The 15,409-nt window shown below is 39.2% G+C and overlaps 1 protein-coding gene across 4 annotated transcripts in view; it reads right to left on the bottom strand.

The window, feature by feature from the left end:
- Positions 1-15,409, bottom strand: part of DCP2 (decapping mRNA 2) — a 113,343-nt gene that overhangs the window by 89,665 nt on the left and 8,269 nt on the right. The window contains exons 3-5 of one of the 4 annotated variants that reach the window (XM_078066940.1): positions 11,650-11,790; positions 2,873-3,027; positions 722-840 (exon numbers count right to left, since the gene is read on the bottom strand). The gene's annotated coding sequence lies outside the window, so the exon portion shown is untranslated. The remainder of the gene's footprint in view (positions 1-721; positions 841-2,872; positions 3,028-11,649; positions 11,791-15,409) is intronic. The other 3 variants (XM_078066939.1, XM_078066941.1, XM_036087356.2) reach the window with 3 other exon arrangements.

A 15,409-nucleotide genomic window follows, 5' to 3' on the forward strand; every position in this document is an offset into this window, starting at 1 on the left:
TACCTGTTGTTGTTGTTTTTAATCAATCTGACCGGAATTCAGTAAGGCCTTTCAATCTTCAGATTCAAATTGTTCTTTCCCTCTGAGAAATTTTCTTCCTTTTTTTGTTCCATTATTGCCTCTCCTCCATTCCTTTTTTTCCTTCTGGTAATCTTGCATCTCCTGCATCTGTCCTCCATGTCTTGATTTTTTTCACCATTTCTATTGCTTTTTTTTCTTCTCTCTGTATTTTGAAATCTTTCTTCCACTTTCCAGACCACTAACTCAGGTTCCAACATTACCATCTTTTCTTTATTTTTAAAAAAATTTATTTAAGTACTCTCTGCACCCAGTGAGGGGCTTGAACTCACGACCCCGAAATCAAGCATCTCACACTCTTCTGACTGAGCCAGCCAGGCGGCACATCCTCAAATTTATCTACTGACCTGTAAAATGAGAAAATTATGCTTAATGCTTTCAGACATTCTCTTTCATGCTATAACTGAAACTTGTTAAAGTCTCTTGCTTTTTGGGGGCGCCTGGGTAGCTCAGTTGGTTAGGCGTCTGCCTTCAGCTCAGGTCATGATCCCAGAGTCCTGGGATTGAGCCCCCAGTCGGGCTCCCTGCTCAGTGGGGAGCCTGCTTCTCCCTCTCCCTCTCCCCCTCCCCCTTACTTGTGTGCGTGCGCACGCTCTCTCTCTCAAAATAAATGAATAAAATCTTTTTTTAAAAAGTCTCTTACTTTTCTGGTGGTGGCTCAAGCTGTCATCTTTCTCCTACAGCAGTTTGCATTTTGTGAGGAGTCGTCTGATGCATTAGTTATCTATTTGCTGCAGAACAAATCATCTCAAAACTTTGTGTCTGAAAATAATAAGCATGGATCATCTCTGGAGAATTCAAATGGAATAAAAGGGAGCCCAAGAAAAGTAAAAGTCTCCTTTCTGCCTCAGAGATCCAGTTCCGTCTACCCATCCACCTACCCAGAGATAACTGTATTTTACAGTTAAAAAAATTTCTAAGTGTATATAAAGAAATGTTTTTGCCTTTTTGTTTTGATAATTTCAGACTTTAAAAAATCACAAAAATAGGGGGGCGCCTGGTTGGCTCAGTCGTTAAGCGTCTGCCTTCGGCTCAGGTCATGATCCCAGGGTCCTGGGATCGAGCCCTGCATCGGGCTGTCTGCTCAGCGGGAAGCCTGCTTCTCCCTCTCCCACTCCCCCTGCTTGTGTTCCCTCTCTCGCTGTGTCTCTCTCTGTCAAATAAATAAATAAATAAATAAAATCTTTAAAAAAAAAAAATCACAAAAATAGTACAAAAAACCACATATCCTTCACCCAGAACTTTGCAAATATTAGCATTTTGCCACATTTGTTTTATTATTCCTTCTCTCTCATATATATATATAATTTTTCTCTCTATGTAGTCTCTTTCTCATACACACACACATACATATATATCACACATTTTTTTCTGAAAAATTTGAGATTGGATTGTAAATATGATGCCTATTTACATCAGTGTGTGTTTCCTGAAAATAAGACAATTTTCCCTTATAAACATAGTATAATTACAAAAATCAAGACAGTAACATCAATTTGATACTATTATTTAATCTGTAGACCTTATTCAAATTTTACTAATTACTCTACTAATGTCTTTTATATATCAGAAGAAAAAGAATTTTTTTCTGCTCTAGGATCCAATCCAAGATCACACATTGCATTTAGATGTCATGCCTTTTTAGTCTCCTTTAAATTGGAAGAGTTCCTCAGTCTTTTTCTGTAGATAACATTTTTATAAAATCACAAATAGAATAATTCTATTTACACTTATGTCCCTTGTCTTTTTCCCTTACTAATCTAATTTTTCATTTCAATACATATGCATTATCTCATTCACTTCATTGACTACACAGTATACTGTATCAGTCAGAATGATCTAGTTTCTGTCATGATAACAAACAACACCAGAATCTCAGTGGCTTAATGCTGCATTTATTTCTTGTGTATGGGACAGCTCTTGTCCTCCCTGTGAAGGCTCAGTGCTCTGGCTGCTTCTGTCTCATGACTCTTCCCCCCAGTGTGTGTTTCTACAAATGCTGTACCAGAAGAGCATGGAGAGCCTCACAGGGACTCTTAAAATCCTTTTAAAATTTCAGAGGACAAAGCAAATCACATCAGCACGCTCACCCTCAAAAGGGCAGAAATGTATTCCTTCCACGTACCCAGAAGAAGGAATCAAGAAATAATGCCAAGGACTGGTAATATCCACCACATGTATCATTGAATGGGCATACCATAACTTATTTAAGTAGTCCCTTACTTATGGACATTTAGATTGCTTCTGGGTTTTTTTCCAAAACCGTTATAGATTTATTTTTGCACACTTGTATATCTACAGTATAAATTCCAAGAAATGGAATTGCAAAAACAAAGGGAATGTGCATCTAAAGTTTAGGCTGCCATTTTGAGCTTTGTGCAAGATGAGTGAACAGAGGGAGCCCGACAACAGGAACAGAGACAGAAAAACAAAAGAAAGAGATGGAAGACAGAGAAAGTAGATTTCAAGACTGACTTTCCATTTTACAAGCCCTTTGAATCTTGACTGTTCATGTCTATTAAACTGCAGTATGTGTTCAATAAGCTCTTGTTTTCACTTTTGCATGTTTGAGTGGGTTTCTGCTACTTGTCATAAGTTGCACCACAGTTGGAGGGGACAGAAAGAGGGATGGCATAATCATTCCTCTCATTTCAGTTTCAACACAGCAAAGAGTTGGGACATGGAAAGAGCTGAGCACTCAGTTATCATACCAAAGTTTCCCCACTGGACCAGTGTTTTGTAAGCTGAGCTGCTTTTAAATCCAGTGCCAATGGTTGATAAAAGTGAAGCTTACCCAGATCTGAAATAAGAGTACCGCCCAAGGAAAGTCTTGATTTTAAATTCCATCTCAGGATAAGTTCTCATTTTTGAAAACCCAGCTCAGATTCCACTTCATGAAGGGTCATCAATTGCTACCAGAGCTCATCCTGATCTCCAATTTTTCTAAATCTTTATAACACAAGACATACAATCAGCCCACATTTGGTTTTATGCTGTTCTCTGTTTGTCTTACTGCTAGAAGGAATTTTTAAGTTCTTTGCATGTAGAGAAAATATTTTATATCTATTTTGAATTTCCTAAGAACCCTGTGGATAAAACACTTAATAAAGGTGCAACTCTTGACTGATTGCTTCTACCTAAGTTATACAAACCTGGCTTAAGTTGAGTGTATTTATAAACCATAAATAAAATGAAGGACAGCTCAGCTAAAACCAACATGTGGTTCCCATCTGCCACATCTCCCAAGGAATATAGATTATTGCCTTGGTGATATAACTGCAGCAATTCTGAAAATGGACAGCAGACTCCTGTGTGTACCATTCTAGTGACTACAGACCTTTTTCTCAGACTTGTATCAACTTAAGTAAGCCTACCCACATTTTCTATGCATATTTATAGAATATGACACTGTCACTAATCACTCTGTAGGTTTATTTATTTTAAAGTATTGGAAGCCTCTTTCCCCCTTTCTTAGACAATCATTCTATAAATGTTGGTATACACCATTCCCCTGCATTTTTTCATATTTTTACCATACTACCATACTTTCAATTTTACATACTATTTATGTATCCATAAATAATATATACTATTGTTAGGGTGCCTGGCTAGTTCAGTTGGTAGAGCATGTTTCTCCCGATCTTGGGGTTGTGGGTTCAAACCCCACATTGGGCATAGAGCTTATACACACACACACACACCATTGTTGCACATGCATATTTTAAGTCATAAATGTTGTCATACCCTTATTATTCTGCAACCTTCCTTTTTCTTCTTCATAATATATACTTGCAATTTATCTCATGTTAATATGGTAACTCTAGATCACTTAACTATCTAGAATTTCATTTTCACAAACCCATTTTCCTGTTGATACACATTTAAGTTACTTTGAGTTTTTCCCAGTTTCAAAAAAATGCTGCAAGGAAATGTTCTAGTACATATCTACTTATGCACATACACAGGAGTTTGTCTATGGTATATACCCGACAAGTGGAATTCCTGCATATGCATATCAATTTTGATAATGCCTCCATTTGATAAATGGCTCTCCAAAATGGTTGTAACATTTCAACTCCCACCAGTAATACGTGAAAGTACCATTTCTCCCACATCCTCCCTTGATTTGTGTTAATTTGGTCTGCCACAATGAACAGACTTTTAATAAGCCAAGCCCTGCCCTGACCACTGTGTGGCTTTTGGGGATCAATATCTTGTGATCCACCAGGTGGGAAGCTCTCATTCCTTTGTTATATATCAATTCAATCAAGCTTATTAATTTTATTTCTTTTGGCCAGCTTGATCTATTAATTAAAGGGGTGTTAAGATCTTCCCTCTTGATTATGATTTGGTTGAAGATCCTTCTATGGTTCTTGCTTGTTCTATCTTCTGGTAAATTATTCTTTTTTATTCTTTTTTATCAAACAGTTTTACTTGTTACCCCAAATGATGGTTTTTATCTTGGATTCCATTTGTTTGCTATTAATTCCATTAAATACTATTATTCTTCTGCATATTTTTCTTTTTCATTTGTATTTGATCATCACATTTCCCCTTTCTTTTATTTTCAAATTTCTGGATGGTTTTAAGTGTTTTTCTTATGTATGTATGTATTTAGCAATCTCTATATCCAACGTGGGGCTAAAACTCACGACCCTGAGATCAAGAGTCACATGTCACATGCTCTACTGACTGAGCCCCAGTCAGGCACCCCTTAAGTGTGTTTCTTGGACTAGATATAAATTTATTTACTTTCTTGCTTATTAATCAAATGGGATGCTCTTTTAGTAAATGAGTTCTATCCAATAAACTCAAACAGTGATCCTGGTGTATTTGGATTTATTCTACCATCTAATTCGTGTCTTCTCTTTACGATCCTTTTCCTTTTTCTCCTTTATTCCTTTTTTCTCTTCTTTGGGACTGACAAAGTCTTCTATATTCTTTTTCCTCCTTTGTTGATTTCAAAGCTATGCATTATATTTCTATTTTTTAACATAAATATTTAGCTCTACATTTTTCCTACAAAGTCTTGTTATTCGATGATTTTTTCTTTCTCCTAAATAAGACATAAAGTTAAGCATGTTTTAACTACCTATTAAGCACTCCCATATTGTTTTTTAAACCTCAAATTAGTTTTATAATAGTTAATTATATTTACCTATTTAAATTATAATTTTTTAAAAGATTTGTTTATTTATTTGAGAGAGAGAAAGGGAGACAGAGAGAGAGAAAGGGAGAGAATCTGAAGCAGACTCCATGTTGAGCGCAGAGCCCGACGTGGGGCTGGATCCCAGGACTCTTGAGATGACAACCTGAGCTGAAACCAAGAGTTGGATGCTTAACCAACTGAGCCACCCAGGTGTCCCTACTTAAATTATCACGATCTGTGCTCACTATTTTTTCTTCCATCTAATTTTTTCCCCCTAGGTTATTCTTCCTATTGCAGTATATCTTTTAATAGGTCTGTGGTTATCAAGTTCTCTTATTTTTGTATATTTCATCTTTCTAAATATGTATTTTCATCAAGCATTTATGCTACCTTTCCTATACAGTGTAAGCTAATTAAGTCGAGGAGAAGTTTTCCATTATGGAAGTATTTTGTCAACTAAATAAAGAAGTAAAAATTTAATTTAAATATCACCATTTTGAACTTTATAATGGATTAATGGATTAATGACTGTTTGCATCACACAGAGAGATAATCAGCTATTACATGTCTCCTACATGCACCTACAAAGAAGCTGGACCCAAAATTATACCTGAATCTGATCAAGTCCATAATCCCATAACCCGTTAGAAAATGCAGAAGAACTGGGTAAGTTACATGGGAATGTGATTAGCAAAATCCAGATGTAGGAAACTCTACAAGACAAATCAAACAACCCAGTTTCTTCCAGAACTAAGTTGTAAAGAAAAAGGTAGCGGGCGGGCAAAAGGAGAATGGAGGGGTACTTGGAGAATTGGAAGAAACTTAAAAGATGTATACTCTTTTTTTTAAATAGTTTTTATTATTATTTATTTATTTGACAGAGAGAGAGAGAGAGCACAAGTAGGCAGAGCAGCAGGCAGAGGGAGAGGGAGAAGCAGGCTCCCCACTGAGCAGAGAGCCCGATGCGGGGCTCGATCCCAGGACCCTCGGATCATGACCTGAGCTGAAGGCAGACGCTCAAACTGACTGAGCCACCCAGGCACCCAAAAGATGTATACTCTTTACAAAGCAAGTTAAATTATAGGGTTTAGAGTTGTCTTGGGTGATAGACTAGAAAGATGATGACCATAAAAGTGAAGATGTGGTTACTTTTAGGTAAAGGGAAAGCACGGGTATTGGGACAGGGTACATGAAGGACATCTGGGGCACCTGGGGAGTGGACCCACTTGGGATATAGCACAGAACAGGTCCAAGTCCCCAACCCTCAGGGAGTCTGCATCATATTGAGAGAGGTAAACCAATAAATGTATAATACCATGACAGTCAGTGATATTAGTGATAAATGCTCAAAAAAATATAAAGTATGATTGATCCCAAACCTCTAAATAAGTGACAACTGAGTTTCACTCCTAACATTAAATATATGGAAAATGTAATTATTTGATAAAGCCAATAAGTAACATAATTTTTTCTAATATATGGCCAATTAAGAGAAAAAGATAAAGAGAAAAGGAAGGAAATGAGAGAAAAAGAAATAGAATCATAAAACGCAAGGCCAAAGATGATACACAGGGAGAGAGATACCCACAAAGGCATAAAGGAACATGCACAGCCCAGGGCCAGAATTTTATGGAGTAAAACCCTTTACTACTGCTACAAATTCACGACGCTGTGTAGACACAAGGTATGTTCTCTTGGAGCTTCCCTTTCAGATGACAATCAGTCAAGGTCTGGAGAACCTATGTTGGCCCTAAAGTTTGGTCCCTATTTGGATCCAAACACCCTGGGCTGAAGTGACACTTTATGACCACATTTCTGAAAACAGATTTTGTAGAAAATAAAGGTGAAAGGTGAGTATCTGCCGCAGAAGAGTATCTGCTGCCGAGGTGCCTGAGCAGACCCCCCAACTTAGCCAGGACTGGTAACTACATGCCCCGCAGTCCCCTTTCCTTGCGGCCAGGCAGGGTCACAAAATGGATGCAGAGAATGCAGAATGTGTCTCCCTCTGTTCACCTTGGAAGGTTCATTTATAGCTCATTTCTCCGGATGCAAAAAGGAAGTCAATCTCACTACCTACAACAGTAACAAAAATGGCAACAAAATGACTGTGGTTTTTAATTTCTTCCCTTTGTGGCAGCTTCAGTTTGTCCTGTTATTACTGGATTTATTAGAAATAACTATCCAAGTCAATAAAACCACAAAAAGTATAAGCCCCATCTCATCCAGAAAGAAGGATCCTAAATGCAGCCATAATTCACTTTAAATATATATAGTTTATGTACATTACATTATATACATACTTATATGTTATGTAATAATTGTATAATAATATCATAGCTATATTTTGACTTACAAAGATAGGGAATATTAACATTAGTTGGCAGACTGAGAGGACAGAAGGTCATCAGAGCAATAATCCACCATTTAGCAGTACGACCTCAGCCAAATGCTGTGTCATAAGTTTTCCAGTAATACTGATTTTTCCTCTTTGTAACAAAAACAGATTTTTATCTTGGTTATAAAAGTAATATAAAAAGTAACACATTAAAGTAATGGACCAATAAACATATAAAAAATGCTTCAGAGGGGCGCCTGGCTGGCTCAGTCAGTAGAGTGTGCAACTCTGGATCTCTGGGTTGTGAGTTGAGCCCCACATTGGGCGTAGAGATTACTTAAAAATAAAATCTTTCAAAAAAAAAAAGAAGGTGCTTCAGAAAAAAAGTAATACAAACTCCTTATTTTATTTTAAAGATTTATTTATTTATTTGAGAGAACGAGAATGAGAGAGAGAAAGAGTACATGAGAGGGGGGAGGGTTAGAGGGAGAAGCAGACTCCCTGCCGAGCAGGGAGCCCGATGCGGGACTCGATCCAGGGACTCCAGGATCATGACCTGAGCCGAAGGCAGTTGCTTAACCAACTGAGCCACCCAGGCGCCCCTACAAACTCCTTATTTTAAAAACTTAAACACTAGAGGGGCGCCTGCGTGGCGCAGTGGGTTAGCGTCTGACTCTTGGTTTCAGCTCAGGTCGTGATCTCACAGTTGCGAGATTGAGCCCTGCAATGGGCTCCGGGATCAGCTTGGAATCTCCTTGAGATTCTCTCTCTCCCTCTGCCCCTCCCACTCATGCTCTCTCTCTTTCTCTCTGAAGTATATAAATAAATCTTTAAAAACTTAAACAGTAGAAAAAGTAGCAAAAAACTAAAAAAAAAAGGAACAAAAAACTAAAAGTCACCTGTACTCTCTCAACCAAGAAATCTACATACCCAGACTTTTCCGTTTGCCTATAAATACGTGCACGCATGTGTGTGTGCACGCACGCATGCTCACACACACACACACACACACACACACACACACAGTTTACAAAAGCAGGATCACTCTAAACATGCTGTTTATAATCTTATTTTCTTACTTAATATATCATAGATATTCTTGATATGTTATAGAATGGAAAAGGAAGTTACTGAATTATACATTATGTTCAAGTATGACTCATATTTGAAGAATTCTCTATGTTTAGGGATGCCTGACTGGCTCAGTCAGAAGAGCATGTGACTCTTGATTTCAGGGTTGTGAGTTTGAGCCCCATGTTGGCTGTAGAAGTTACTTAAAAATAAAATCTTAAAAAAAAAAAAGAAAAAGGCTTTTGTAAGTTTATATCTAGATATAAATATAAATCTAGATACACTGATATATGATTTTGTTTGCACAGGAAGTGACCTGGCAGGGTACAAACTGAATTTTTAACATCAGGAAATGGGATGAAAGGGTAAGTAGAAGGAACATTACATTTGTATTTTATTTTTATTTTTAAGATTTTATTTATTTATTTGAGAGAGAGAGCACAAGCAGGGGGAGCGGCAGAGGGAGAGGGAGAAGCAGGCTCCCCGCTGAGCAGGGAGCCCGATGCGGCTCGATCCCAGGACCCTGGGATCATGACCTGAGCCGAAGGCAGATGCTTAACCAACTGAGCCACCCAGGCGCCCCAAGAAGAGTTTTGATAAGAGAAGAGAATTAAAAGAGGAAAGAACAAGGAGTACTGGGATACTGGACATATGGGGTGTGTAGAGGTAAAAAAAAAAAAAAAGTCGAGAGAAGGAAGCTAAAATTTATACATTTCTTTGGGCAGGAAGTGTATCTTGTTCATCCTCAAGCGTCATGCTTAGCACATGACAGCCGCTATGGAGATATGTGTAAAACGGATGCGTCAGTGGGTAAACAGCTCTGCTCACTTCACAACTTTGCCGATGAGTTGTTCTGACCAAAGCTGCAGTCCCAGGGCTATTTGGGGGTGACCACTGCTCTGCTATTCTGACTTACTTTCCTCAGAATTGCTCATATAGGATGGGATGCCAGGACCTCACTGCTAACAGATGCTAGTTCACTGCTGTAATAAACAACTGTTAAGTGCTAACACATTTTGCATTGAGGTAAAACAGTAAGATGTCTATTTATATAGGATAAATGTCTCCCTATAGAATAAAAAGAGATTATTATCATCAGATGTTTGGTCAGGTCAACAAGGAGTTCTGCTTCCCACTCCTCATGGGTCTGATCATTTCAAAACTGACCCCACTGGGGAAGTATGGGGAGCCTGAGGGACAAGGGATAAACAATGGATCTTTCCCCACTGTTTAGTTTTTTTTCCACTGTTGGTGTTTATGAACTTACTATATAATGTAGCAAAATGATGACTAAAGCACAGAGTCACCACTCCCGCAACTCCTGTTGGATCTGAGGAAAAGGGAGGAAAGCTGATGGAGCAGGAGAGCGTTTGCTGCCGGCAGAGGAGAGGGTGGGGGTAGAAAAAGAACAAACGGTATATCATGTAAGAGCCAAGTGGAGACTTTTTTACTGATAACAATTTTTTCTTTGGTGATGAAAAAAATATATTGTGTTAAGATGCAAAAGTTTATGTCAAATCCTCAATGATGGACACCAAAAGTTGCTATGGCAATTATCTCCTTTGAGATTCATAAAGCTTGGACCTTGTCTATCTTGGTTCCCAGGGCACCTGCAGTGCCTACCAGATAGTGGGTACTCCATAAATAACTGTTGGGTGGATGAGTGAATATTTAATACTGAGGATTCATTATTCTTCTGAAAATGAGTAGAAAACCTTTAACAAGTTAAATCTAAATAATTGGGAAGGGACTTCAAGGGTAGAGGAGTATATTCTGGGATCTGTTTTATGCCTGACAAAAACAGCACTGACCATTCCTTGGTCTCAAACTAAGTCACCCTGAAAAATCTACCCATCTCCAATTGTTCTCTATCGAAAGGTTTTAACCTGGGGCTGTCTACTCCAAGTAATTATTCAGATAATTTTTACTGGCAAAATCCTAAGATAGGTGCTTCCCTCTCCACTTTGTTGTCAGTGTAGATGTGATCTAGGGCAAGTGAAAAGAAGCCATGTTATATAAACTGATGCAGGGTCTCAGTCTAAGTTGATTTTTTTTCTTTCATTCTCCTGTGATTACTCTGAAATTGAGCTAATGTTATTTTTCTGTCAATTAAGATAACTGACCATCCTCCACTGAATTTCTCACTCAAGTCTTTTGTGGCTTATTTAAGACAGTTGCATCTAGTCCAAATCATGGCATTGTTTCACATTAAATAGAAGTTGTAAACCTGATACCAAGCAATCTAAGTATAAAGGTCCTCCTGCACATTAAAGACACAAGTTGTAAGTAATCACATCCCCAGAGAATCCAGAGATAGAAATGCCTCCTTTAATCCATTTCATATGCCATTGTGTGGAGCTATAAACGTACCAAATATATACATGATACAGATTTTGGTATTGTGTTAAACATAAATTCAGTTACTATTTACAAAATCAGAAGTTACAGTTCTAATGATTGAAGTTTCCAAGTTCAAACTGTTTGCATAAGAATGATCATTAAAAGTATCAACACTTTGGGGCACCTGGGTGGCTCAGTCTGTTAAGCATCTGCCTTCGGCTCAGGTCATGATCATGGGGTCCTGGGATTGAGCCCCGCATCAGGCTCCCCGCTCAGTGGGGAGTCTGCTTCTCCCTCTCCCCCACTCTGTACGCTCTCTCTCAAATAAATAAATGAAATCTTTAAAATAAAATAAAATAAATAAAAGTATCAACATTTTCAGTAAATTTGATAAAAGCTGGTTACAATCACACACACAACAGTTGGTGCTCTTTGGAGACAGTATACATCATGATTTCTTAAACCAATAAGTTCTCACTTTCAGCAGTTTTTGTTATGGTGGCCAATAGATAGAGTTGTTACAAACAAAGGTGTGAGAAAAAAAGTCAAGCCTGCCTCTCCTCAAACCATATTCCAAATCCCCCAATACTACCTTGTTATTAATCTACATCAGCATTGTTTTAAACGGAACGTTTTGGATAATAAGCAAAAGGCTACGTGGTCAAGTCATTCTCACCTCGCTGCGCTGCCCTGCTCATAATAAAGCAGAAGTGAATTATGTCTTCAAAGGAAGAGGCATGTCCTTGAGTCAGCCAGTGTGGTCATGATCGATGTCCCAGAGTTGGGAGGTGTTCAGCCAAAACTCATCCAAAAAAGGCTGAAAGACAAACACCAAGGAGATGGAGGAAGCATTTGGAGACTACTAAGTGATAAAGGGCTGCACAAATCAGCTTGCCACCCATCAGAGAACAGCTGGACTTGACCTCACACACGTTGTTAGGTCAGTTCCTTGTTCCCATCTGTGCCGCCTTGGAGAGTCCATTTCCCTTGGCCATCGATTAATCAAGGGGTCCTAGACAAGACTCAGAAATCAGCACTTTTGTGTTACTACTTTGTGCCTTGGGAACACCTTGGGAATGCCTTTTCTTCTCAAGCACCTGGTGCCTCCACCTCATTAAAATATGCTCTCAGATCCTTCAGGCACACAAATTGCTTCATACAAAATAGATGCTCAGTATACATTTTCGTTTTCCTCCTCCTTTGCCATAATCAAATTACTGACGAAAATGTGCTTTTATTTCTTCTAGAGTATTTTTATCTTCACAGACACCAAATCCTGGAATCAGTGGAATGAGACAAGAGGGAGGAATTTTAACCATCAACTCTTGCGACTGTCTGCTTCATTTGTATATGAGTCTTCTGGATTAGCTAAAATCTCAGCACACTCCATGAGGGAGGCAATCTTCAGAGTGCTTTACAGGGAATATGTCATTTCCCCCAACAACGCTATGAGGTAATATATTAGCCCATTTAGGCTGCTATGACAAAAATAGACGGGGTGACTTAAACAGCATTTATTTCTCATGGTTCTGGAGGCTCGCAGACCCAGGATCAAGGTAAAAACAGATTCCGTGTCTGGTGAGAGCTCACATCCTGCTTTACAGACAGCAATCTTTTCTCGGTGTCCTGACAGGGTGGGAGGGGTGAGGGAGCTCTCTGGTGTCTCTTTTATCTCATCATGAGGGCTCCACCCCCATGACCTCGTCACCCACTAAAGTCCCCACTTCCAATTATCATCCAATTTGGGGTTAGGTTCAACATATAAATTTTGGGAGGACACACACATTCAGCCTATAACAGGTAGATACTGACATTAGCTTCATGTTATAGGCTGAGGAAAGTGGGCCTCTGGAGGGTGAGAACTTTCCTAAAATCACACAGCAAGTAAGAAATGGAGCCAGGGCATCTGCTGTGGGGCCTGTGTCTTAAGCCTGTGCCATGTCATGGGTGGGCTCTCTCAACATGAGGGAAAGGGCTACACCAGTTGATTAATCTCAACACGTGCATTCTTTTCAGGGACCTTGAGGCTGGTTACGGATCCCCCATCTAAGGCTGGTGTAGGAGGCAAAATAATGACCTCCCAAAGATGTCCATACTTGTAATATCCAGAACTTGTAAGTTTGTCCCCTTACATGGCAAAAGGAACTTTGCAGATGTGATTAAGGTTATGGACCTTAAAATCGGGAGATTATTTTGGATTATATTGGTGGGCTCAACTTAATCACACGAGACCTTAAAAATGGAAGTGGAAGACAGATGGATCAGAGAGATGAGACCAAAGAAAAAAGAAGGTAAATTTCAAGTATGAGAGGGATTCAAACCACTGCTGCTGGCTTTGAAAATGAGGAAGGAAATGGGGAGCTCAGTCCTATAACCACGGGGACCTGAATTCTGCCAACAACCCCAAATGAACAAAAAAAACCCTGATCTTCCCCTGAGCCTCTAAAAAGGAATGCAACCCTGCTGATGATAACTTGATTTAGTCCAGTTAGACTTGTGTCAGATGTCTGATGTAGAGAACGGCAAGATAATAAATTGTTGCTGTTTTAAGCCACCAAGCTTGTGGTAATTTGTTGCAGGAGCAATAGGAAATTAATAATTGGTTAGTTCCTTTATTCAAGTTAACTAAATTCCCCTAATGCCTAGTCCGGAAAGGAAATGCACAAAATTGTCTGACTCTGGTCCTTCTCTTACATGGAAAGAAAAGCAAAAATGCATGAGGCAAAGCTGGATTGTTCGCTGTGGTTTGAACCATATCCCAGGGTCAGTGGACACAGTACCACCCCGGTATGGGTCTAAATGCCATGGTTTGTCCAGAACTGGATTAACTGGTCTTGAACCTAGAGAAACAATCTCTCAGTGACTTCTTTTCTATCTGTCTCCTGTGCAGTGCCATGAGAGACACGAAAGGGTGAATTAGAGCGCACTTTTATATCTGGTGAAAATCTCTAGATTTCTGTGCAATAGCAATGACATACGGTATTTGATTTCAGAATAAAAATACTTTGCTAAAGAAAAGGATATTCCCAGGTTGATTTATTCTCAATTGTGAGCAGTAATTTTCTAAAATGCAACCTCCTGTTTGATCAATGGAGACCTATAATAAAATGCTTTGTCTATATTTTTAGTAGAAAAGGTTTAAGAATCAGACAAGTGAAAAATCAAAACATAACTCAAATGTATTCAATGAAGCCCCGTAACGTTCATGTCTTCTTTCTTTGAATACTCTTTCTTAAGTTACATCCAGGCTCTGCATTTTCCTCTTGTTGCCTGGCAAATCTGTGTCTCAGGTTTTCTTTGCTTTGTCTTTCCCCTCATTTCTGTCACATCGCCCGCCATCAGCCTCCCGCGGCAACAGGAGAGAGATGTGCCAACCGGCCGTGTCTGCAGGGGCTGAGGGCCTCCTGACTGGGCAGCTGGCTGCCTCATCAGTGCCCGGCTCCAACAAAAGCCAGGGTCCCCTCCAAATGTGTGGGTTGGGGGAGGGTAATAAAGAGACTACCTGGGAGATTATGCACATCTTCTTCCTACCATATATGACAGAACAAAAGTGCATTCATGACTTCAGATAGTTGTGAAATTTTCTTAACCTGAAGAGAGGCTTATGGAGAGAACAAAAGTGACCCGATCTCAGATCTTTGGCAGAGTTTTCTTCTGTAGCCCGTGAAAGATACAGCAGTAGCATTTGCATCATCCCAGGTTGGTTTGACTTCCTTCTTAGGAATTGCCAAAGTCAACCTGTTTCAGGCCAGCTTTCTCCATGGCCTTCCAGACAGAGACCTGGTCTGTCTGGTTCCCAGGTCTGGCAGCATCTGGCACATAGGCTTCGCTCTATAGATATGAGCGCGTGAACAGCCTGGGACCTATGGTCAAGTTCTCATCTTCTGCATCTCTTTCTCATCCATGAAAGGGGGTCTAAGCTTTGTAGAGATGACTGGATGACCTAAGAGTCTCATACTCCCCAGACTGATTGTAATTTCTTAAAGGTAAGATTTATGCAATATTCTTCTATCTCAATTTTAATATCTAGCTGTGCTTTTTTTCCCTTAACTTATTTAACACTTACTTTGCATTAGGCATTCTTCCGAAAACTTTGCAAATTATAATTTATTTAATCATTATGACAACCCTGTGAAGTAGTTACTATTGTTATCCCTATTTTATGGATGAGGCAAGAAGCACAGAGAGGTTATGTAACTTGCCCAAAGTCACACAGCTAAATGGTGGAGCTGGGATATCATCCATCCAAGCTGGATCCAGAGACAGGGCTCGACATCCTGTGCCTTACTAGGCTGCTTTGTCTTACTAGTATTAGGTAGAATGGTGAAGGAAGGAAAAACTTTGGAATCTAAGTCAGGAGAAAATTGAGAAAGGAGCAGTATTTATACAAAAGAAGTCCAAATGAATAGTATGTTTCCAGATACTTCATGCATAGT

Source organism: Halichoerus grypus, chromosome 2 (assembly GCF_964656455.1).
Source record: "Halichoerus grypus chromosome 2, mHalGry1.hap1.1, whole genome shotgun sequence".
NCBI lineage: Eukaryota > Metazoa > Chordata > Mammalia > Carnivora > Phocidae > Halichoerus > Halichoerus grypus.